Raw genomic sequence first — 25,971 nt, 5'->3', positions numbered from 1 at the left:
AACCATCCTTTCTAAAGCTCGGGGATTTTGCTGTAACCCTATTGCTAACATGCTTGTTGTCTGGGCAAGCTGCGTTTACTTTTAGATTTTCCAAAACAAATTGTCGATATTGTTGGGGTCAGCCACCTTGTATTCATTCCTCAGTGGCCACTGGCAGTCTCAGGGGCACAGGTCTCTACATGCAAACAGCTGGTTGCACTCAGCCCGCTCACAGGGTTAGCCTCCACGGAGGGGAAACAGTCTCTCATCCTCCCCGTTTCATTCTTTCCCCGCCCGCCTGGCTCCTTCCCTCCTGGGAAGCATGAACAAATTCCCTCACTCTTGTTTTCACCAATCACAACTCAGCTCATATTTCATTCCATAGATCATTCTCACATACATAAACACTCTGCCTCTGTGAGTTGGTTCCTCATTTCCCTCCCTCACCTTCCTCCTGTTCCATCATCCTAGGAAATTCTTGTCTTCATCTCTCTCACTCATTTCATCTCCGTGGGCCTTATCTCAGTCTCAAATTATAAATGTGTTCGAAACATCTCCCTCACTAGACTGGAAGCAACAAGAGGACAGTTTCCCCATCTTTATTTGCTCACTGTTTCTTTTCTCTTTTTTTCCTGTTTTCAGTGCTCAGCATAACACCTGGAAGTAGATACTTGTTAGATAAACAAATGAACAAAAAATCACTAAAAACAAAAACACCCATGTACTTTCAACTTCATTATTAAACATACTTTTTTTTTTAAAGTACCAACAATTAAGATATTTAGATTGCATGCATGTAGGAACACAAATAAGTTATTTCTCATTTTTACAAATGCTTATGTTGCATTAGTTAGGAATGTGGCAACAATATGTTTTCTTCTAAATTATTTTTTCATTGAGACAGAGAAATTTCAGTTATTTACTGTGGCTATCTAGTTTTTTTCTGAGCTACTTGGAATGTAGCCATCATTTCTAACACCATTTTAATGTTGAAGAGAACTTATTGAGCCAAGGATTGTGCTAAATACTTTTACATATTTAAATTTATTTCATCTTTACAATGTTAACATCTTTAATTATCATTTTACAAAAAAAGTAGTATCAGAGAGGTTAAGTGGCTTGCCAAAGTCAAACAGCTAGTTGCTAAAATTATCAGGAAGATCTGTATAACTCCACAGCCCATACTTTCCCTGTTATATGAACAGCCATTAATATTTTGAGACCAAGAAAACTTTCTAATTAAGTTCTATTTTGGATTAATGGCATCAATCTTCTGATGAGACCAACAGAAAAAACTGGACAGGTTAGTCAATAATGGAATTAAAACTTTTATTCACAAGATTGTCCATCAGTTTGTAGTGACAAAATCAAATATAGTTTTGGCATGGAGGTGTCTACAGGCTTTGTTTAATCAAAGATATGCCAATCTGCTATAAGTTTATTCATCAATTAAATCAAAAAATCAAACTTGATGGCATAGAAGGTCAAATTGGGGTCGAGGCTGGTGGGCAGGTGTCTAAGAGAGTCTCTAAGATCCACACTGGGGAGCAGAGCCCCCTGTTAAATATTAGCCAGTGATGAACCTGAGTATTGGAGCTGAGAAACTTGGGGAAGGCAGGTCAGCCGCTCCTGGTGAATGGCACTGTTTCTGCAGAAGGGAGTGTCTGATAACGACCAACCACGTGATGGCTCTTATCTCATCTGTGTTCAAAGGGCCTCCTGTCAGTTATCACAAGGACAGTGCAATATCTTTCTATTTCTGAATGCAATCTAAATTTCAGTACTTTAAAGAGCAAAAATAAAATAAAAAACAGATTAAATCAACAAGAAAAATTTTATTTTGGCTAGGACTGCATGATACATGATGGTAAATAATCAAATTGATTGGGTTTTTCAATTTTCAGTCCCTTGTTTCAGCATTGTGCACTCACGGTTATAGGCAGAATGGATTTGATTAGAGAAAAGAGCTTATAAAGATTCATCTCTCACTTAAGCCTCATGTACCCAGGAACAGTTTTGCATGGCCAAACTGAGACTTTATTTACATACTGTGTAATTTCCTTTCATCTTGGGATTTCAAAGAGCTTTATAATGTTGCTTTCTGAGTTGATTAAACCTCACAACTTCACTAAACACTGTATTATAATATTATACAAATGAACCAGAGGAAGAAGCAGGATTTCACTTTCCTGTGTGGATTTTCTTTTTGTTTGAAATGAGTTAAAAAGAGTGAGTGATGTCACATGTAAAGGGTTTTTTAAAGAATTTTTTATTTTGGAATAATTATGATTTATAGAAAAGTTGCAATGGTAGTACCAAATTTCCATACCCTTTACTCAGTTCCTCCTAATGTTAACACCTCAGAGAACCATGGTCAAAACTAAGAAATGAACATCGTATGTCACTATTAACTGACAGACAGACTGGATTTGGATTTCCCCCGCTTTTCATTAATGCCCTTCCTCTGTTCCAGGATTCCATCCAGGGGACTACATTGCATGTAGTTGTCATGTCCTCTCAGGCCCCTCTGTTTGGAACAGTCTCTCAGATGTTCCTTGTTTGTATAACCTTGACAGTTTTGGAGAGTACTAGTCAGGTATTTTGAAAAATGTCTCTCACATTTTTCTCATGGTCAGACTGTGGTTCTGGGTTTTGTGAAGAACACCACAGATGTGAAGTGTTCTTTTCATCACATTCTATCAGGGGATTCTGGTATCAGTGTGATTTGCCACTGAGGAGCTTAATTAAACTCAGTCTCTTGATTAAGGTAGTGTTTGCCAGGTTTCCCCACTCTAAAGGCACTATTTCCCACTTTCTACACTATATTCTTTAAAAGAGAGTCAATAAGTCCACACTCAAGATGGGACTGAGGATTAAACAGGGCCGGGGGGAGAGTATCTATATTATTTGGGATTCTTTTATATGGAAGTCTGTCCCTTCTCTCCATTTTACTTATTTACTCAATCATTATTTATAGCAGTATGGACTCATTTATGTTTATTTTATTCTTTGGGTTATAATGCAATCACATGTTGTTGATTTTATTGCTCAAATCATTCTATATTTAATTATTGGGGCTCCTCTATAAAGGCTCATTCTTAAATTATTCTTTAAAAAAGTATATTCTTCAGTATATTTGCCTTTAGTCAGACATTCTACCAATATTCTGAAGGTTTTTACAATGCTAGAGGTACTGTGCTAAGAAATGATTAACCCATATTTATTGAACTATTAACCTATATTTATTCAACTCCTTTTATTTGCCAGGTGCTTATAGGTATTATTTTGTATAATATTTAAAGCAGTCCTAGGAGATATTATCATGCCTCTTAAAAAGATAACTGAAGTTCAGAGAATCTTACCTAGTTTCCCCAAATTAGTAAGTTAATAGAGAATTGCAAAAGTGTTATATCCTTTGTAGATGATAACTAGCATTTCTAATGAGAGGCAGTATTTTTCCAAAGACTTAAGGATATGCTAATTACCAATACATATAGTAGGAAAACATATCTTGGTATCAAACAAATCTAGGTCTTTTCAGGAAATATCCAATCCTCTGTCTCACCCAATACCCCCTCCCCCCAACCACCACCACCAAAAAAAAATTCCTGGTATACTTTCCTATCATTCAATTATATTAATCACAAAATAATAGGTAACATATAACATATCTGTTTCTTTGGCAGTTTAATAAGCTCCTAGGAAACTTCAGTAGGAATTTGTTTTATGCCCATATTATTGTTTTCTACCCCTATTTTTTAAGTGTCTTAGCTGCTGTGTTTTAAATACAATTTGAAAGGACACTGATTTGCCAGCATCCTCTTCTCTGTTTCTAAGAATGGCCTGTGTTCATTTCATGCCAGGCATAAAACAGTGCTGCATAACTCATGGGTGTCTTGAATGGAATTAGATAATAATCAATTTGCCTTTTCCATTTAACACAGCCTCCCCTACTACTACTACTACTACTACTACTACTACTACACACACACACACACACACACACACACACACACACACACACACACACATATTGAAGCTACTTTCTGGTAATAGCAGATGTTAGAGTTATGGAGGGAAGATCAAGTTGTAGAAACAAGAATTACTGGTCAAAAAGTATTATGCACAAATGAGGGATGCCACCTTAATGTGTTTTTTTGTTCAGGACTATGTAAATGAGAAAACTGTGGTTTATATTAAAGCAAGGCAAATTTCAGTTGGCTATAAATAAAAAAGACTCTTACAAAACAGGAAAACCGGAATGTAAAGCCCTTGTAGTAAGAAAATAAACTATCCTTGATGAGGTGTCATGGAGAACATCATTATTTTTAAGGGTTGCCAAATTCAAATAAATATATATGAACATTACGTTATGTACTAGACCTTTTTGGGAACTTTGGAAATAATATGGAGAATAATCTTTGCTCTTAAAGAGACTTGAAAGTTTTTAGCAGAATCACAAGTACATAGACAATTGACACGGACATACATACCTACAAAATTTAACCTGAACCTGAATATATATCTCAATCAGCATGAGCCCATGGGAATATTCAGTAACTGTGAAGAAAGTCAGTAATGGAAGAAGAGAATTTTTAATAGCCCAATTTCAAAGGGCACAGGGGGATCCAAGTGCATATCAACATTACATTTCTGAAAACTGTCCACTGATTCACAAGACTTGGACTGGCATGGGGACCAATGACAGAGACCTGATACCCAGCTACCAGCTCCCCACTTTCTCCCTGTAAGAGAAATATGCACTGACACGCTTGTGGCTGCAGTGGAGGTCACGAGAGAAAGTATGGAATTAGCAACTGGATTATGCATTGAAACTTTTTTTTTTCCCAAAGGCTACAGTCTTTCTCTGCTGTATTGGTGGGTTTGTATGGGATTCTTATCACTGGTGTAGACATCCAGTTATCTGAAAATGGGGAATTCAGCAAATTGACTTCTTTAAGACCTTTTTCATTTTCTGATTTTAGAATTTATAATTTTTTATTTCATTATTACTCCATTTTTAAATTGTGTAAGGTATTATGATTATAAATTTAAACAAATATTAGTATAATAATTTCTGGCCTACCTATAGTGATTTATTATAAATAGGGGAGGTGGGCATGTACATAATAAAATTCAATCAGAAAAAATATGATTCAAAGAGCATTTATGCATTTGGTGGAAGTATAAAAGAGAAAGAACCTAGAGGATGCCTTCTAAAAAAGAAGTATTTGGGATTTTGTTGTATAGACCAAGTTTCTATGTTACCAGAACTGTCACTTTTATACTAAGGTCTCTGTAGAACCCATAAGTAGTTCAATCATTTACTGTTACGTGGGATAGAACATTTCTTCAGAAGAGAATTATCTCATTTAGTTTAGTCCTGTAAACTCTGGGTTTCTTCCAGAAATAGAGTTAGATGACATATTTGCAGACATGCTTAGTCTTGCTGCCTTGTTTCCTATTTACCTTTTCCAAGCTGAAACTCTATTCAATTATGTTACACCATCGAATCATTGGCAGTTAGGTCTCAGATGGTGTGTAGTTTGTTTTAACAACAAGTATTTGAGGCCAGACCATTATACCAGGCCAGCACAGACATGCTTCTCATTAGCTCATCTATTTTAAAGGGAAACACACCATGTGCTGAGCTAACTGAATTTCTACTCACTGAGATTTGCAGCAAAATCAGCCTGAAAATGGCCTCAAGGGGACCTCACTTCAGATTTTATTAAAGTTCATCAACTACATATTATGCAGATACTTGAAAATAGATTATCAATCATAAAAGAATGACTCATGTTTATTACCTTGAAGAGTAATTGCATAAGTCTTAAAAAAATGAAGCATTGCTAAAACTTAATAAAGTTGAGGAGAGCTACTTCCTCTGTCAAGCACAGCAGAAATGGATTTTTGGGAGAATGCCACATTATATCTATTAGCTGAGCTATTATTATATAAAATTTTGTTGATGATCTTAAGGAAATGAGGGTCAAAATTAAATCCAGAAAAATTATCATACTTACAGAACTCTTCACCCTTTCTGCCTAAAAACCAGCTGGCTTACATTAATTGCCTCACAGAAAATGCCCAAGTCTTTATGGACAACAAAGTTCAACCAACAGAAAACAAACAAACAAACAAACCAAAGAACAAACATCTTCATGTCTGAATGTAGGTGTTATGGGCACAATTTTGCCCCCCCCCCCCAAAAAAAAAAATAATAATTCACATGTAGAAGTCATAACCTCCAGTATTCAGGGTATGACTGTATTTGGAGATAGCATCTTTACAAAGATAATTAAGTTAAAATGAAGTCATTATGGTTGGGCCCTAAGCAATATGACTGGTCCTGGTTCGGTAAGAAGGGGAAATTTGGACACAGAGACACGCCTAGGGAAGACGTGAAGATGCAGGGAAAAGATAGCCATCCACAAGCCAAGGAGAGAAGCCTACAATAGTTCCTTCCTCATAGTTCTCAGAAGAAACCAACCTGGCAGGCATCTTGATCTTGAACTTCTAGCTTTCAGAACTGTGAGGCAATAAAGTTCTGTTGTTTAAGCCATCCAGTCTGTGCTATTTTGTTTCAGCAGGCCTAGCAAAAGAATACAACAGGAAAGCCTGAACATTAGCTGACCACCTGCCAATCACTTGCTCCCTGTCTTTTGAAAGCAGGTGCAAGCCTGGTCACTGCTAATGTTTGTGGGGCCAGAGGTAAGAGAACAAATGGAAACCCGCACTTTACTTAAGAAAAGGAAATACTAATTAGATGATCAAATACTTTTATTGTATGAATGAAATAGATTGTTACATAATCAAGTATGGTTTCCCAGTAATTTAAATATTTTACAATTATAAATCAAGCTAACTGTGTAAGAACAAGTGTTTTATCCTTTTGTATTTGCATAGCTTTACAATAATAATTTTAAAATATGTTTCCGTTATGGTTTTAATGTGATTGAAAGTAGCCAAAATGTCAGACAAATGAATTTAATTATTATTGTGCAGATGTGGATATTCTGTTGATGTGCTGGCGAAGTTTAGGGTAATAAAATAAAGACATGTAATTTGTAAGTTATTATGCATTTATTACATCAAATGTGTTTTTGTCTTCATTTCAGTGCAACCGCTAATTATCTAACTATAATCAAGATTTTTTTCAGATTTATATTGCATTATAATTAATTTTTCAAAGTACACACAACTTGACTATATCTTCTTCACAATATAAATTAAAGTGCAATTATTTTCAAAGTGTATATAATATAAATACATTATCATTAGAAATATAAATTAAATAGAATGTAAATAATTTAAATTATTTTCAGGGTTTTTTGTCTGAATATGCAATATCATCTACTACAATTAAAGTGCACACTTCAAATTAAAACTAGTAAAAATAAAAATTGAAATTATTTAAATAAAACTAACATTTAAAAAATTAATTAACTCCTTAAATAATTAAAAATAAGAGTATTCACAATGCTTATGTTTAGTGTTCACCATGGTCACCAAGTAAAGATATCACACTTGATGCATGTCAGATTTTTACATAGATAGATGTAAATATGTATGCAAGTTTAAGAGTAATATCAATAGTGTAATGTTACAAGATGTTCCTTAGCTGTCAAATAAAACTGTGGTGAATACTGTACTAATTCACACATTTTGGATCACTAAATAAATCCACAAATTAGAGTGTGGAGAAAAGGAAGTAAATAGACATTTAGCATTACTGCAATACAATACTTTATTAAGCAACAATCTGTTTTATTAATGTGATTTCAAAGAAAATATTTGGCAAATGAATTAACCATCTCTCTTGCTTAAGTGTTTCCACCATTTGTATGCTTTCTACACTGGAACCACTGCTATGGCATAAACCCACATGTTTATGGCATTCATCTCTAGATGCCTTGCGGTCTAAGGACATATAACAATTATTGAGGGGAATTTCCTTGGGGTGATTTGTCTTAGTCACCAGGAGATATTATAGGTTAGGCCATGATGGTGCTGAGTGCAAGTCCTCACTATTCCTTAATAAACATATTCTTGTGTGTGTCTGTGGTATGTGGGGCCACATTTTTGTGTTTGTTACATGTAAGGCCCTCTAAAGAGTAAGGACCAGGGTAGAGGCTGACCATTTCTGCCTATGTCTGAGAGTGTATTATAGGTTGAATAGTGATCTACCAAGTTCATGTCTACCTAGAACCTCAGAATAGACATTATTTGGACGTTGGGTGTTAATTGATGTGATTAATTAAGGATCTTGAGAAGAAATTATCCTAGATTTAGGGTGGGCTTTAAATTTGTGACTATTGTCCTTATAAGAAGAGTAGAGGACACAGCCACACATACACAGGGAAGAAGGCCACAAGATTGGGGTTATGTTGCCAAAAGCCAAGAAATGCCTGGGTACCTAGAAGCTCAAAAAGGCAATGAAGGATTCTTCCCTAGAACTTTAGAAGAAGGATGGCTCTGTTGACACCTTGATTTCAGACTTCTAGCCTCCAGAATTGAGAGAAAAAATTTCTGTTGTTTTCAGGTACCTGGTGGTAGTACCATGCTACAGTAGCCCTAGGAAAGTAGTATGGGGTAGTACTGGTCCTAATGGATCTCCTCTGAACATTGACACTTGACTTTCTATAAGCAGTAAGAATAATCCAAGCAATGTTTTCTCTCAATGTACTGGACTAATTGTTATATCGATATGATGGGATCCCATTAGGATTTAATTGACTTAAACAAATTCAACTTTTCATAAAAGAAAAAAAAGAGGAAAATGATAATTACAATGATGTTGGCCAATGATGTCGTTTACCATTCAATAAGCATGTGTCCCATTTAGAATGAACTTCAGATTTGAAATATGAATATGTGGCTCTATCAGTCTAGCTTCCTTATCCTTCTCACAGTATTAGTTTTCCTTCCTTCCATCCTTCCTTCCTTCCTTCCTTCCTTCCTTCCTTCCTTCCTTCCTTCCTTCCTTCCTTCCTTCCTTCCTTCCTAATGTACCTATCTATCATCTACCTAATAAAACACCCAGCTGCACTGCATTTAGTCACTGCTATGTAATCCAGGAACAGAATATCATTACTATGTAGTCCATGAAGTAAATATCATGTTCTAGACCCACATTCAGAAATTCATTTCCAAACTAACTAAAATAATATAACGCAGAGATCCAGGCCTTTCTGGACTCTGCCTCTGTTGTTGGTCAAGTTGGTAAACAGTTATTTCAATATTCTGACTATATTGTGAGAATGCATGACATAGATGGGTATGGTTCTCTATGGTTCTCAAAAGTTTCTTTCTTTAAACTCTTCTTAGACTATAATGTTTACAGGGAGGAATTATGAAGAAAAAGAAAATACATTCATAAATGGTTGAAACTCTTACATCATATAAAACTTTATAAAATTGATATCTAACATGTAGTCTGTGTTTTAACTTCTTTTCAAGTGGGAGAAAGACCGCTCTTTGAAGAAATCTGCATGAAAGGCTGGTGAAGGACGTAACCGGCATGGATTACAGCTTGTGAGCGAGCAGTTGCTTTGCTTCTTCATGAGGTAAGCAGACTTTGAAGAATATTAGGTAAGTGTGGAGAAGATGGAGGAGAAGGGAACCCTTCTCCACGTTCTTAGGCAGGATCATCAGTATCTTCACTAGGCCTTTTAAAGATATTTGATATGCAAATAGTAAATTATTTCCTTAATCTTTGAAATGTAAATAATATTAAACTTTAAGATCACAGGATTTGAAATCCAAGCAACCTAAACTCGAATGTGTTCCAAAACTTACTGAACGCTTGATGCTGGGAAACCTATTTAATATCTTGGGGTCTCAGTTTCATCATTTATAAAATGGGCAAAATAACTGTTGCTCATGGAATTCTCATAAGGCTAATAGGATAGCTTCTATAAAGTGACTAGTGTAGTGCCTTATGTACAATAGGCACGAATCAAATGGAACCTATTATCCTTTACTCTATTTCACACAAATACATATAAGGCCAGACTGTATATGTATGTTTCACAAGTATTTGTCTAATACACAATATGTTTATTACAATTAATTTTTTAAATGAGCACCATTTAGCAGTAACAGGTATATTGTGAAATGCTCCTGTGCTGGGAATGATTTCGATTGGTGCTGGTGAGCATTGTGTTCTGCTTTCAAATAATTTTGCTACATTTAACAATATTGTGGGGACACAGGAAAATCTGTCAGTTACCCATGTCCTGTCTCTAGAGTTTCCTTTATTCTCTCTTCTGAATGCCTAAGATGTAAGTCCATGAAAACATAATCAAAGAGGAGAGGCGCCAGTGGGTGCCAGTGCTTGCTATGTCACTCCATACTCTTCCTCTTTAAAGCCATAGATGTGAGTTCATCCACAAGCGAGAGCTTAATAATATGCTCTCTCAGAATGGCAAAAGGGAGTATATTTGCAGTAATTCCAATTAGTATTATAGGTTCTAATCTAGTTGGATGTTATTTTTCCTTGAAGATCATCACCACTTGCTAATCGCCCCTCCCATCTTGGGCAGAACAGGACAAATTTTATAGGTTGTGTTCAGGGTACAGGCAGTCTCATGGTGCTCTTTCTCTCTCATAAGGAAAAGTGCTGGAGACAACCACAGTGTTTAGGAGGCTTACAGTAAATTATTTTCCACTTAGTTGTCCTAATATTTAGGGTTCAAAAAAACAATTAATACAGTTTCCTGGTAAAGGAAAAGAATTAGGTTGGATTAGGATACAAATTCAGTGCAATTTTCTCTCCTCTGCTGGTGGTGAGAAAGATTAAAAAAAAAAAAAAAGCTGAAACAGTGGCTACTGACATGCCCACAACCCACCCACATATTATACGAACTTTCTATTTTTTCTGAGGCCTTAATTCTAAAAAGCATCTGGTGAATATTATGAGATGTCTAATACTCAGTTGTTTTTATTCAAAACCTAAATTAAGATTAATATGTTTAGGATTTTTGTTTTCTCTTTTCACTTAACTAAGCCCTATTGGACTCAGAATATTTCTGACAACCGTATCTTCTAAAGAACTTTAAATGACCTTTTATCTCAATCTCTCCTTTGTATTATTAAAAGGATATTTCACAAAAAGTAGGAATTACTATGATAATGAAAAGTAGAAGCCAGATCACTTGATCTTTATTGTTTTAATGATCAAGTGACTCAAAAAACAGAAGTTGAGGGACCCATTTTGTACATGGAGGACCTGAAATTCCAGCAGGTTCATTCCTGCCTTCTGCTGCCTCTGAGAACACATGCAAACATGTCACAGAGGCAAAGCAGAGAGCAGAAAGCAGGGTTGTCATGGTCAATGCCATCGCCACCAACCTAGGTATTCTTTCTCTTTTATAAAGTAACGAGATGCTTGATGCATGAAGATTCGTGCAGAATGGACCTTCCTTACCCTGGCTGCTGGCACAGCCTTTGCTCCAGCCCGGAGCCACCTTTCTGCCTTCCCACGCTGCCCAGAGGCTGGGAGCTGGGGCGTTGCGAAACGCCTGCGTCCCGCCGCCCACCGCTGGACACCTGTGTATGCAAATTAACCTGTCATCTTTGTTGGGTTAATTTGCATTCTCACTCCTGATTGGCTGGTGGGCATCGTGAAGATACGGTCAATTTGCATCTTTCTCTTTTATTAGTGTAGATATTGTGTTCCTTCAATAATATGACTTAGCATGTATATAGCATAAACTATGTTATAAAATACTGCAAATTTCCACCTAATTTATCTTAAATGATTTACTCATTTAATCTATCTGTACCCAGACCAAAAAAACAAAAACACACACACACACACACACACACACACACACACACACACAGAACCAAACAAACAAACAAAAATACACTACATAGCAACAGGCGCTTAAAAGTGCCTTGAGGGGAGTACAGCCATTGGAATGTCATTGTATGTTAAATGCACATTACTTTCTTGCTTGGTCCTGAGATAGAGTAAGCACCTGCAACTCATGGTAATGGTTTTCACAGGATTCGTTCACATTCTAGGCAGTTTTCATCAAAGCATTGACGTTTTGTGATTTGATTCTCTTCAGCTAATCCTATCTAATAATAGAGTAATATGCAAATTAGGCATCACTCCGTGACAAAATGGCAGCCCCCATACTCACAAGATGGCGGCGCCCAGTCCCCTCAGCCCAGCTGCTGGAGTGTCTGGCCTGTCCCACCAGCAAACAGAGCACTGAGAGCAGGCATGGTGGCTTCCTTAGTGCTGCAGCAGCAGGAAGCCGCCAGGCCCTGCACACACGGAGCCGGCGGAGGAGCAGGGTCTGGGGTCTTCCCGTTGGTCGCCACGGCAATCGGGAGGACGCTAGGCCCTGCACACATGCGCACATGGAGCCAGCGGAGAAGCAGGGCCTGGGGTCTTCCCGATGGTCACCCTGGCGATCAGGAGGATGCCAGGCCCTGCGCACACGGAGCTGGTGGAGGAGCAGGGCCTGGGGTCTTCCCGTTGGTCGCCACAGCGATCGGGAGGACGCCAGGCCCTGCGCACACAGAGCCGGTGGGCCATAGGGAAGACTCCAGTGCCAGTAGAGCAGGGCATGGCGGCTTCCTGATCTCTGCAGCCGGGAAGCCGCCAGGCCCTGCATGCCGGGCATGGCAGCTTCCTTAGTGGGGCAGTGGCAGGGAAGTCCCCAGACATGGCAGACAGAGCCCAGACAGCAGGGCTTGGGGGCTTCCTTAGTGTGTCCGTGTCTGGGAAGCCCCTAGGCCCAGCAGACAGAGTACACTGCTGGGCATTGGAGCTTCCTTCACATGGCACATGGCGGCAGCAGGCAGAGAGCGACAGCAGGGCATGGGGGCTTCATCTCCATGGCTGCAGGGAAAACTCCAGGCCCCGCAGAGAGCAGAGAACCATGGGGAGTGGGCCTAAGCCATCAGTAGGATATCCTCTGAGAGCTCCTGGATTATAGAGGGTGCAGATTGGGCTGAGGGACCCCCCATGCACGAATTTCGTGCACCAGGCCTCTAGTATAAAAATAAAGAAATAGAGCTACATAAACTCATTTTCTACACTCTTTCTCCCACATCTAAACACTTGATTTAAAATAATATCTCTATGTCCTGGTGTACACCCTCCCCTCCTCTTGCCATTTATAACTGTGTTTCTCTAGTACCAGATTGAATCACCAAATACTACATATTTTCTCAATGCATCATAATTGCAGTAAGACCCATGCCATATATAGTAACATTATGCAGGTTTTCCTAGTGAAAAAATTCAGTGTGATAACAACCCTTAGAATTTCTCATCTTTTAATCAAATATAATGATTTTATGATTTTACACAGGGTGTGTGCAATATAACAAAGATAAGATCATTCTGAATTGATTATAAAATGATTTTCTATGGTAACTAAAGATCCATATGATTCTTTCCTTCCTGATATAAGTTTTCTTCTCTTTCATGTGAACACTTAGAAAAATGTGCTTTAGCATAAATAGGGTTTTTGGCTTTAGTTCTAAACTACAAAGATTTTTCTTTTCAAGAAGCCAATGTGATAAAAGGATTGATGGAGCCAACTATTGTTGAGTGCTGGTGATATGAGGCACAGCTGTGAGCTAGGTGGTTAGGTCTTCCTTGTTTTTCTATTTTCTTTTTCAAAGTATGTGTATATACTTATTCTAATTTTTTACCAGTTAAGAAATGTCAGTAAGTGAGGTGTTTGGCAAAGCTGAGTGCATATCCTTTCCAGTAAAGTTTGGCTCTAAATGATATTCTTAATGTCCATTGCATAGAACCATGAAGTAGACCACTGAAGAAGTACAGACAAAGTGGTCGATAATCTTAAAAAGCAGTCAAGGATTATATCAATGAGTTTTGTTTTGTTTTAGTGGCTGGTATCAAAAAGCCCAAATCAAATTAGCATGAGCAAATAAGGGTGGCTTAATGGTTCTTGTAACCCAAATGCAGTTCTCCAATGCGTGGAGTTGTTTTGGGGGATAATGGAGACACAGGGGTCATCACCTTTGAGAGTCTCTGCCTCTTTGAGTGTGTTGGATTTTCTCCATGTGCAGTAGGAATTCCAGGCTTACATTCCTCCAGCTTCACAATCTGAGAAGAAAATGATGTTTTTCTCTTCTAGTTCTAGATAGTAAATTCTCTGGTGCTTGAGGTTTTCTGAGCCAGTTACTCAGACCTCCTATCTTCCTGAAATCTAACTGAAAGAATAAAACAGTTAGGACAACTGGGATCAATGCATAAAGTCAACCACTCTAAAACAATAGATGGATAATACAATAGTTTCTTTCTCAACTTTAAGTCTTATAGCCACTTTTGTTCTACAGAACAAACCCTTCTCACATATTTACCCACTTCATAGAGGACTAGAGGCGGACCTCAGGAATTCCTTGGCTGGCAGAAAGAGACAAAAAGTGAGATATTTTGGTCAGGCTTATCTCTAGAAAGTAGATTTTATGGACCCTAACTTTGCATCGCAGCAAAAAGAAGAAAAAGAAACCATTATGTTGCTTAGATATCCATAAACAAGTCACAGGATCAGGCAGAGGAGTCTATTACTTGTTTATTTTCCCCATATATTTTTTCTTTATTGATTAAGGTATTACATATGTATCCTTATCCCCCCATTGCTCCCTACCCCCCCACTCATGCCCTCACCCCCCTGTTATCTGTGTCCATTGGTTAGGCTTATATGCACGCATACACGTCCTTTGGTTGATCTCTCCCCTTACCCCCACCTCCCCTACCTTCCCTCTGAGGTTTTTAAGAGTAGTCATCCCTCACATGGTCAATGAATGTCAAGCTCTAGCCAATTAGATTAGCCATTTCTCCTATGGTATGGAGGCGTGATGACAGTGCTCCCTCCAACACTCCTTCTCATAGGAAATAGATATTTTATTTATTTCAGAATAATTGGAGGAGGTCAGAAACATTTCTCTTTTCCATTCTATAAGGAAAAACCCTGATGGGTGCAGGTGACATCACATGCATATCATTCAACCACTAGTGGAGACCAGGGGAATCAGATACTACGATTGTCCCAGTCTGGGACACATGTCCACACTAATGATGGAATGGGTGCCACAGAAATTTTACCAGAAAGAGAATAGACGGGAGTTCTATAGTTCAAACATGATGACCAATAATTATTTTGAGCCATACAGCCTCTATGGTAAAGATAAAGGGGTAAGATGGAGTGTTACTTTGGGAATTTTAACTAAGGAGTCAAGACATGGTGGATATCAGATACCAAAATGAGTAAGAGACAGACCATACACAAAATTATCATTAAAAACTATCAGAAACTGTTTTTCACAATTTCTAATGCCCTCAAATGCTTTAAGAATACAAAAGTACAGGGAAAGAAGAAAGAGAAGAAAGATTTGTGAGGCTATTTCTTGCAGAGAGCTGTTGCCTTGTTCTTAATCTGTACCTGTCACCCCAAGGTGGGGCAGATAAGGACCTTCATGTGTGACCCCTGAAGTTGTAGGAGTATTTGTGCTACCAGCTTCCTGGAGGGCCGTGTTGTGTAAGGGCAGAGGGAAAGAGAAAGTTTCTGCTATTTTGAGAATTAATGCTGGTCCTCTTAGCTGGCTGGTGAAAGGTACATGAAGGAGTAGATGTAGGGTCCATGATAGAAATTTTGGTCTGGAGTTATTTCTTCCGAGGGTGAAAGGCCACATAGTGCGTTTGGGTGGGATGGGTGCTGGAAAATCAGAAGCATTGGGAGAATTGGGTTTTTGCTAAAGACTTACCCTCATGTCATCAAAGTTATAGCCAGACCAGTAGTAATAATCCTGTTCGCCTGTATTCAGTGTCTCTACTTGCAGATATATTATAAACCCCTGCCCTGTTTAACTCAGTGTGGTCAATAGAAGGTAAGTAGCGTGTTGTGTGTCTCATATGGGCAGACCTAATAAGAGCCAGTACTTACTCCCTTCATCTTAGATGCATGTGTTGTGATGTGGAACCTTCGTTAACCTAAATCTCTGAATGACCAGAGTACACAGAGCCTGTTTGCCCACCCACCCTTGAGGTATATGGTGAGTGAGCAGACAGTCATTGTTGTCTTGAGCCAATGATTTTGAGAGGTTATTTGTTATCACATTATAATCAATTCTACCCTAGCTGATTTAAGACACGGTGGGAGCTCCTTGGAGAATTACTACTGAGACCCAGCTTTAAACAACTGTCAATTCCAGGTACCAGCCAAGTAAGAATTCTTGTTTCCTGCTCCGTCATCACCCCACCCCCTGCCCCCATCCTGTGCCACTGGGTCCTCTGAGGTAGGTATGGAATTTTATTTATTTTAATTTTTCTATACAGTTTATCTGATACAAAATTTTTTTAATATAGTTTTATTGATTTCAGAGAGGAAGGGAGAGGGAGAGAGAGATAGAAGCATCAGTGATGAGAATCATTGATCAGATGCCTCCCACATGTCCCCTACTAGGAATCAAATCAAGTCCACAACCCAGCCATGTGCCCTTGACCAGAATCAAACCCAGGATCCTTCAGTCCACAGGCCGACACTCTATCCATTGAGCCAAACCAGCTAGGAATGATTCAAAATTGTTTGGAGGTTTGGGAGAAAAGTGTCAGTTTTGAATTAAGAAACATAGAATTGGCTTGAATGTAGATTTATGGACAGAATTGGCAGGGGAAACCCAGTTTTTCTGACTCTTAGTTCCAGTGTTCTCTCCACTCTACTGAGCTACAATTAATTCTCCCTGTCATATTAGGCTCCCAAATTAGGGTTAAAACTGCAGTTTAGGCTTATATCACATATCTCAGGGCTGGTAGAATTTGTCAGGATAAACAAATGACTGGTTTGCCTAGCCTGGCACTAGGAGAGTAGGATTCCTCAGCTGTTGGGAAATGACTTTCCATTTTTAACCAGGGAGAGCGTGGGAGAGCAGTAACTTGATTTAACGAGTATGGGGCATGTGGGTGGAGAACAGTTGGATGCCTTGAGGTAGTGCTTTACCTTTCTGGCCCTAGTCTCTTCAAAACTGTGTCTGTGACCTAACGGGAAAGGAGCTAAGAGAAGCCAACCACAGCAGCAACAATAATAACTTGGTCACAATTTGTCTGTGAAGACAAGAGGACAGTTCAATGCAATGTTTCTGCCTTCCTAGACACCAAAAGTATGAGAAAGGAAAGTTGATTGCTAGAATAAAAAAGAGAAAAGTATTTTGCTGAGGTATGTGGATTACTTGGCTATTGATAGAGACTTGCCTATATTCTACACATTGCTGGGTGCTAAGCATGGATTGACAGACATCAGAAACTATACATCACAGATGGGATTCACAGTATCTGGAAAGTGAGATCATATGGAAGACATGGAATGGAAGTTTGTGGATTAAAATATAAACCACCCTACCTCCTTATTTCCACTTTGATGCAAAGGGAGAGGTCTTGAAGGACTGTAGTCCTAATGATTTTGTTGTTGGAAGGAACCCATAGGCTCAAAGCTTCTCAGTGTTTTCACAGCCATGGGGTACTGGAGGTCTATTACACCTCTAGGGATGCTGATGTGGATGGTATGTTGATGGTAAAAATAGTGATAAAATAATTTTTATTCTCACTTATCAGCAGACATTTAATTTAACTTAAAAATCACTTAAAAAAAAAACTAATCATTGTCATATCTTTCCTAGCATATTCTGAGATTGGCTGAAGATGAACACTGGGGAAATGAAGGTGGTTTAATTTTCTGGGCAGACTATATCAGCCCTTCCATTCTCAGGCAGTCTTACTCCTTGCTGACCTTTCCAACAGCTAGTTTTATGTTCTCGAGCTATCCGTACCTTCCTGTGTGAGTTCCCTTGAGATAGATACTTGCAGGTAGGAGACTAGGGTAAGAATTTAATGTTCAAGACTATGGAATACTAGAGGCCCGGTGCATGGATTTGTGCACTGGTAGGGTCCCTCGGCCTGGCCTGCAGGGATCGAGCCAAACCCAATCTCTGGGTCTGGGGTGCGGGTGAACCAGATTCAGGGCTGACAGTGCCTCAGCAGCAACCTAACCCACGTCCGATTCCTTGAGGAATCGGGCTCTCTCCTCAACTGGTTGGAGCTTCTTCCCCTGGTGGTCACTGAGTGTCATAGCTATCGGTTGAACGGTCAAACAGTCGGATCATCACTTAGGCTTTTATATATATAAATAGACTAGGTAATTCTAAGAATAAATTTCTAGTGAGATGGAACGATAGTTCAACCCTGAAGAAAGTAGATGGTAGGCTCACTCATTTTATTTCTTCAGGGCATTTTCAAAGTATTGAGTTTTTATTATTTTTTTCCATAAATAAAAGTCAAGAATAAAATATTCCCACTTGTAAGGCTACAAGTATGCTTCCTTACTATTGTGCTGCCTCTTTGACCCATCTGTCTTACAAAAAAACATATTAAGGCCATAATAAAGTTAATTAATGTTAAAAATAAATATTATTCCATTAAGAAACATGATTTATTATCACTCTCCTTTATGTACCATTGCATGCTCTATATACTGTATCTTTAGTATTAAGCAACCAATTAGTAATCAATGACTTTAAAAGAAAATATAGCCCTAACTGGTTTGGCTCAGTGGATAGAGCGTTGGCCTAAGGACTAAAGGGTCCCAGGTTCAATTCTGGGCATGTACCTTGGTTGTGGGCACATCCCCAGTATGTGCAGGAGGCAGCTGATCAATGTTTCTCTCTCATATGTGTTTTTAACTCTCTATCCCTCTCCCTTCCTCTCTGTAAAAAATCAATAAAATATATTAAAAAAAGAAAATGTAATCATATTTTGTAATGTACATGTATTTTCACATATGCATATACACATTAATGTATAGAATCCCACAAGTACTCAAACTCTGTATATCAATAATTTTGTGCACACTTTTCAAATTTTCTGTCTTTGTCTATAGAAGCCAAAACAAATATATTTTCAAAGGTTCTATAACTCTTTAAAATCCTATAGGACTGTCAGAAACCTAGAATATGCTACAGCAGCCTGGAGGTATCATAGGATTGTTTAAATTAAACTTGTTTCTTAGTACTTGGGGGAAAAAATAACACAAATCTAAATCAGATGAGCCATTGTGCATCTTAATGAAAAGCTTTTTTAAAATATGAAAATAATTCTAGCAAAATATCCTGAATACTAATGTGACTAACAACACACAGGGATCTTCAAAAGGTATAGCATTCAATGCCATGCCACCAGCCAGAGAGAAGGTATGTAATATATTATACACTTTATGGCTTGTACCAAGAGATATAGTTTGACTCATATTTTAGTGAATCCATGCCATTGCACAGCACTTCTAATTGTCTTTTATCCTACATGCATCTCAGTTGCAAATAATTCTGCCACCCCTGGATTCAAATACTTTCAGACCTGACCCAATTCAACTTCTAAACAGACCTCCCAGGCTCAAAAATGTCTCTCTCACTGGCTGCCACAGTACCTGATATTTCTATCATTAAACTCATTTCTTTAAAATAAGCTGATTTTTTTTTCCTTTAAAATGTGATACACTATCTGGAAAGGGTTACAAATTAACACATTAACTTCATTATCAATATAGGATTAGTCCATGCATGTCTAGCTCCCACTTATTTTCCTTCAATTTCATGTGAGCCTTCCTAAGAAGCAACTCTGCTTCTGGTCTTGCTGCCTTTGAAGTGGTAGTTTCCACCCACCGTGCAGGACATGTGTCAACCTTGACAGGAGGAAGGAGAGGGCATATAGGGAAGGTTTAGACCACAGATACCTGCGAAGGCGGGCAAGCCCGAGTTGCGTACTCTAGAGTGAAACCCCAAACAGCTGTGTGGGCAGCATGGCAATGCCAAGTGCCTGAAAAAGGAGCCCCGAGTGCACTGAGCAGAGAGAGGGATTTGCCAAAGATAGACTGGACCTACTTCATAGTTTTGAGCTTCCTTTCAGCAGAGATATAACAGAACCAGGTGGAGGAAGGAGGCAGGGAATCCAAGTTATTTATGGATGTGATAAGACTTGAAGAGTTTAAAGCAGGCAGTAGAGACAAGTGTGGGTAGAATGAGAGGAAGGATATGAACAAAAGATGGGGTCTTACTAGTTTCTTTGGGGAAGTAGTGATTCAAAGACACAGGTGTGGATTCAACTTAGACCCCCTGTCCTGGTGGGTACGTGCATATTTTCTTTTTACACGGCTGGGTTAAGTTACTTCCCCTAGGTCAACCAATTAATCTCATGCACAGCAAGGAATAGAATTCAGCTCTCAATGCTCTCCTTTCACATCTGGAGCAGGCAAATCAGGCTTCTCCTTCCTGAAAAACCCTCTTCATTAAAAAAATATATATTTTTTTGCAAATCAATGAAGTTTTGAGTTCTATTACAGAGGATCTGTGAAATCCTCTTAGTATTACTGTGATGTAAAACTAGAGTAGTATTCATTTGTAAAAACACTATAAATTGCTTTCTGGTTTATCTTTGATTCAAGAATTTTAAATATCTATCAAAATTAGTTTTATTCCTCCCCTCACAGCCTCCACCCCCAGGTTTAAAGTTATTATTCTGAGGAGCTTAAAAAAAATGAGTTGCAGATCTGAGAAAGCAGTGTGTGTGGAGCTTAACTGTTGCATGACTGATTGTGTGATATATTTCTCTTTTCACTAATAACCACAAAACAGGTAGAGGCATGGCAGACTAATTTGGTTTATATGTCCAGCTGTAAGGCTAGACACTGCATCATTCTTTTCAGAAACCAGTGACTTTAGGCATGTGGAACTTGTAGTCATGACAACAATAAACCAGCTTTGAGTCTGAGTTTCAGCTCAGAAACTGCCTTGTCTCCATTACTTCCTGCTCATGACCTGACTTTTCTTACTCTCTAGGGCTGGGGGCTGGGGATTTATAAAAGATCTATTGAACAGAGCTCCAGTATATGTTTAATGCTTAAAATGTCTGGCTTGAAAGTTTTGCTTGCACAGATGGCTAAAGGCTGGAAGGAGGATAGATCAATCATTATTATAGCTAATGACACGGTTATAAGACATACACAAAGGTGAGCTGATTTGGAAAATGGGAAAAGGCAATGTGAAAAGAGTGACTTGGAAGCATTTCTTTAAATAGCATAAAAATAGCTCTCACAAATAAAGTTCTTTTAAACACGTGGGGGAATTATACTGTGATTGATTCTGAGAGGACCTATCCAAAGGGAACAATGAAAATTAATCAAACAAAAATTAGTACACAAAGTTGAGTGTCTGTGTGTGTGTGTGTGTGTGTGTGTGTGTGTGTGTGTGTGTTTAAATTTGAAGAAATGATTAGCAGATGCTCATGGCAAAAATCTACAAGTAATCATTTTTGTGTCCCATGTGATTAATGGATTTAATAGTGACTACTTTACATTATGAAACAGCATAGCTCAGTGACATGAATATGCACCATGGGGTTCAATAAACTCCACAAAATACCAGCTGTAATGTTAGAAAGTCGTCTATGCACTCTGGATATTCAGCTCCCAAGAGAAATAATACAGTTTGCACTCTTGGATTGGTGAGAGATGAAATGGGATAATGGAGGGAGGGAGCTTAGCTCAGTGCCTGGGATAAACACTCAGTGATGTGTAGCTGTCAGCGTTGATGCTGCTAGTATTGTTGCTAGCAGGGTTGTCCAGTCATCAAAATCTGTCCTTCATGTGATTAAAATGGCTGACCTGTCCATTGTTATGGAGACATGATCATAGAGGCTGGAAGACTCTGTTTTTTTCTGGAGAGATGTTTTCTGGCTTTGCTATTTTCTCCATATAATCTAGACTTTAAGGAGGGGAGAGAATTACTGGCTCAAGAAGGCAGGAAAGATAGGTTGTAAGTTGCCAACATAAAAGATGATATGTTGGGAGATATTTGTACCTTTTTACTGTGCAGCTTTTTCTTTTCACCGGAAGTGAAATATTCCAGCATCATTTTTGCTTCCTATTCCTTTAGCACGTTGAACTAGTTAGATATGATTATCTTCTTTTTAAGCTCCTATTTTCCAGCAATTTGCTACCTCAAACCAATGGGCAGAGCAATAAGACATAGATCAAATCCTAGAGAGAAGCCAAGTGGTTCCTTATTTTTTTTCTATTACTGAGAAATTAAATAATTTGCTTTCCCCAGAGATCAACTTTGTGATTTTATGATCATGTGGTTAAACTTCTTAGTAAATGAGATGCTGCCCAGAGGCCATGCTAGTCTCCATGACCTTGTAGTGTGTGGATCACCATGAGAAATCTGATAAAGTACATTCATTTATTAAGTATAATTTGAGAAACCATGAACCACAAACTGATTATGTATTTTTTCTTACTGTAAGATTTTAATGGTGTAAATAATTGAATTTCTGTTTGCATTGTCTCCAGACTGGCAGCTATAATTGATAGCAATGCAAGATGATTTTCTGATACACAATTAGATCATGTTTCTAGCTTACAAAGTTTATAAGAGAAATACATGTATTATATTTTTCATTAGTGTGAAAGAGTTAGTTAATATACCTCTAGAAAAAGAGAAATATAACCTTTTTCTCTAGTAATATTAATTTTTATATATTTTAAATTGATTAAAACAATGGGCTGATTAATATGAAGAAATGTAAACACTAGCAAATAAGACATTTGGAAGTATAAAATAAACACATGTTATATAATTACTATATTGCAGACTAGATGTGATTGAGTGAATAAATTTTTTGAACATATCAAGCATTATTATAAACGGGCATTACAATAAAACTACAATAAAAACAATACTTTTTCATCCAAAACGGGCTGTGTTGATAGTATTCCACCATCTTTTAATTAGATTCAGATACAAATGTAGCCAAAGTTTGGAAGAATCTACTGTTCTTCCACAAGACATCATAATTTCATAAATATTGGCCCTAATGTTTCCGAGTCTTGAAAGGGATTTTGAGAAGCACAGGTCATTTTTTACTAAGTAGAATGTTTAGTCTATGCAAAAGATAAATCTTTTGCAAACTCAGAGTCTTTAAACATGCCCAGAGGAAGAAATTGTCTCTTTAGGAGTTTCTTAGAATATTTCTGTCTCTTCAATATTGGTATAGTTTTGTTATTGTTCACAAATGTTGCTGATAATGGCGGTTCAAGTAAGGAAATTCAAACAGTGGAAAATAAATCTTATTCCTTAATATGTAACAGAAGGTTTATTCATCAAATGTGGATTAATGTTTATGATGTGCTTAACAGCAGAGACCTCCGGTGTTTCTGGTAGACATATAGGAATAATAATGACCCAAGGCCAGATTCTTCCCCTTTGAATCCTCTGTGGATCTCTGTCAAGCACCAGGGCAGAAGTGGAATTCAGAGTACAAACACAGACTTAGTCAAAGTAAACCTCTGCTCCGGAACTTGGTTTTATATATATGTATATGTATTTAAAGAGACCTACATTTGTTACTAATAAGTATAATAAGTCAATTTGTAGATACTTAAAATTCAAATTATTCAATTCAGCAACTTTTTCCAACTTGGGCTGGAACTAAAAACACCCATATTATCTAGTTAGCAAAGAAAACTTGCTGTAAAGTTAAAGATGCTAATTGCAAATATTTATCATAATTCATTGCCAAGAATTGATATACAATAGCTGAGCTGGTTTATTTGTAGTTTATATAGGTCTGTATTTTGACATCATTTTATATTCATTCACCTTTTACCAAAAACTCATTATTCAGGCATTATGATTATTTTAGCATTATTATGCTCTGAAAACCTTCAAGTGGTTTTGTTTGTTGTATTTTTTTTTTTATCTAGTGTTCTCACTGTTAAATGTAAAATAGAGCAGTTTTTTCTTCATCTTACTGACCTTATCTCCTGCATATTCTGATTATTCTTGAACCAGTAGCTTAAGGATAGATGCAAAAGTGATGAGAGTTTGATTTAGCTTTGGCTTTATTATCAGATACCCACAAGGAAATAAAGCTTTGATCTACTTCCTTGGAAAGTTAATCCCAGTGATTACGTGGAGATGTGTGCAGTGGTAGCTACAGGGATATACATCTTTAATCTCTCGGTGTTGAATACTTAAGCCAGTTCGGATTCTTGGCAAAGAGATTTAAAGAAAGAAAAAAATAATTACACTCTTCATGGGTTTTGCATTCTGGAATGAATATTTGGTAGCTCTGCTTGCTCTTTTACAGTGTAACAGGCAAGCTTAGGAAAATAGATTTAGGCTTACTTAGGGTGATGTAAAAATGGATGATTTCTGTGGTCCTCAAAAGGTAAATTTAAAGTAGGTCTATTAACTGTGGGGAAATTTGGGTGGGGTTTTTATTATCCAGTTTATCTCAGCAAAGTAAAGGCTGAATAGAGAATATGTTATTTCCAGTGGAATACTAGAAAAATTTTTCTTGAACTGGAACCACTCTTATTAAAAAGTGCTCATCTTTTTTATACATAAACATTTTATATGCTGATGTAGGCCGTAATACGGCCACTAAATTTAAACATGACATGGCTTCATTAGAAAATGTCCTTAAGTTAAACACATTTAAAATTGCTACTGCATTTTATTGAGAAAACGTACATTAGGCTAAAAAATATTTAAGCCAATTTTATCAGTTAATCTATTTGTTAAGATATATCTATATCTATATCTATATCTATATCTATATCTATATCTATCTATATCTATATCTATATCTATATCTATACCTATATCTATATCTATAACCTTTCAATTTATCTGACACATTTTAATTTATAAACATGTCAAAAAGGAAACTAGAAAATAATCAAAATCTCATCAACCTTAATAAACATGTAGGATTAATGATTCTTTAATATAGTAGACATACAAGTTAGTATCTTTTTTCAATTAACATTATTTGTGAAGTTTTTCTTCACATTGTTTTGTATTGGGCATAAATATAAATTATACCTGTGTCATATGCTATCGGATGCATTACCATCATTTATTCAACTACTCCTCCAGTTCTCTTTCTCTATTATGAATAATACCGGAAATCTGAAGTGTTGGCAAGATAAATAATGTTATTTTATTACTTGTGCTAAATCTTCATTCTTGATTTTAAAAAGTTATGAATATATAGACCTGTTAGAAATTAATCCTGATATCAGAACAAGGATATGCAATATTTTATACAGAGCTCACTCAATTTCAATCTAACAATTCATAGTTTTAAATAAATTGATGTATGAAGCAAATATTTAAATAATGAGATTTTCCCTTAGAAGTAAGTTTTGGTTACTGATATATTAGCATATGAGAGTAATTCAATTAGCCACTATGTTAATTAATCACAAACAGAAGCAGCCTTTCCCTTTCCTCCCTTCCTTAAGTAGTGTGGCTCTTGTTTCTTCTGTGATTGAGGCCCCCAAATTTTGTGACCTTTTTTATTTTGTAAAAGTGCAGGTTCCAAATGATATAAAATTTAACCTTCAGAATTTGTCTTGGTAACGTATAGAATGGCAATGGGGAAATTGTTGAATAAAAGTTTCTGTGTCATTGGGTAAAGAGATATTCAATTTTACATTGCATTAAAATGTGCTTTTTAGGAATTCCTGGAACACTCCCTAAAAATATGCTATGATCATAGTTTCATAGAATTCCCAAAGGTGTTTTGTTTTTTTTCAGCATGGACACATATAATTTAAGAATATACTTGAGGTTTTTATAAACTCTTCCAAGGGAAGAATTCAACTAGGTGTTATAAGTTAAACTAGTTGTGTTTTGCTTGTGAAATGAATTGCTAGAACATTGTGGCATTAGGTAGGCAAAGGATAAATTATATTTGTAAACAGCTCTAAATACTCCTTATCTTATATTGTTTTTGCTTCCTGTGCTTTACCTACTCTGCTTAATAGCAATTTATAGAGGTGAGTGACCTTGGTAATTACTCTATTTATTATTCAGGAAATTTTCTAAAACTAGGGAGAGTAAAATCTTCAAGCGAATCTTTCATTCAGCATGAAACCTTTTCTT

This window comes from Eptesicus fuscus, chromosome 7 (genome assembly GCF_027574615.1).
Source record: "Eptesicus fuscus isolate TK198812 chromosome 7, DD_ASM_mEF_20220401, whole genome shotgun sequence".
Lineage (NCBI taxonomy): Eukaryota > Metazoa > Chordata > Mammalia > Chiroptera > Vespertilionidae > Eptesicus > Eptesicus fuscus.
This window is presented reverse-complemented; position numbering follows the sequence as displayed.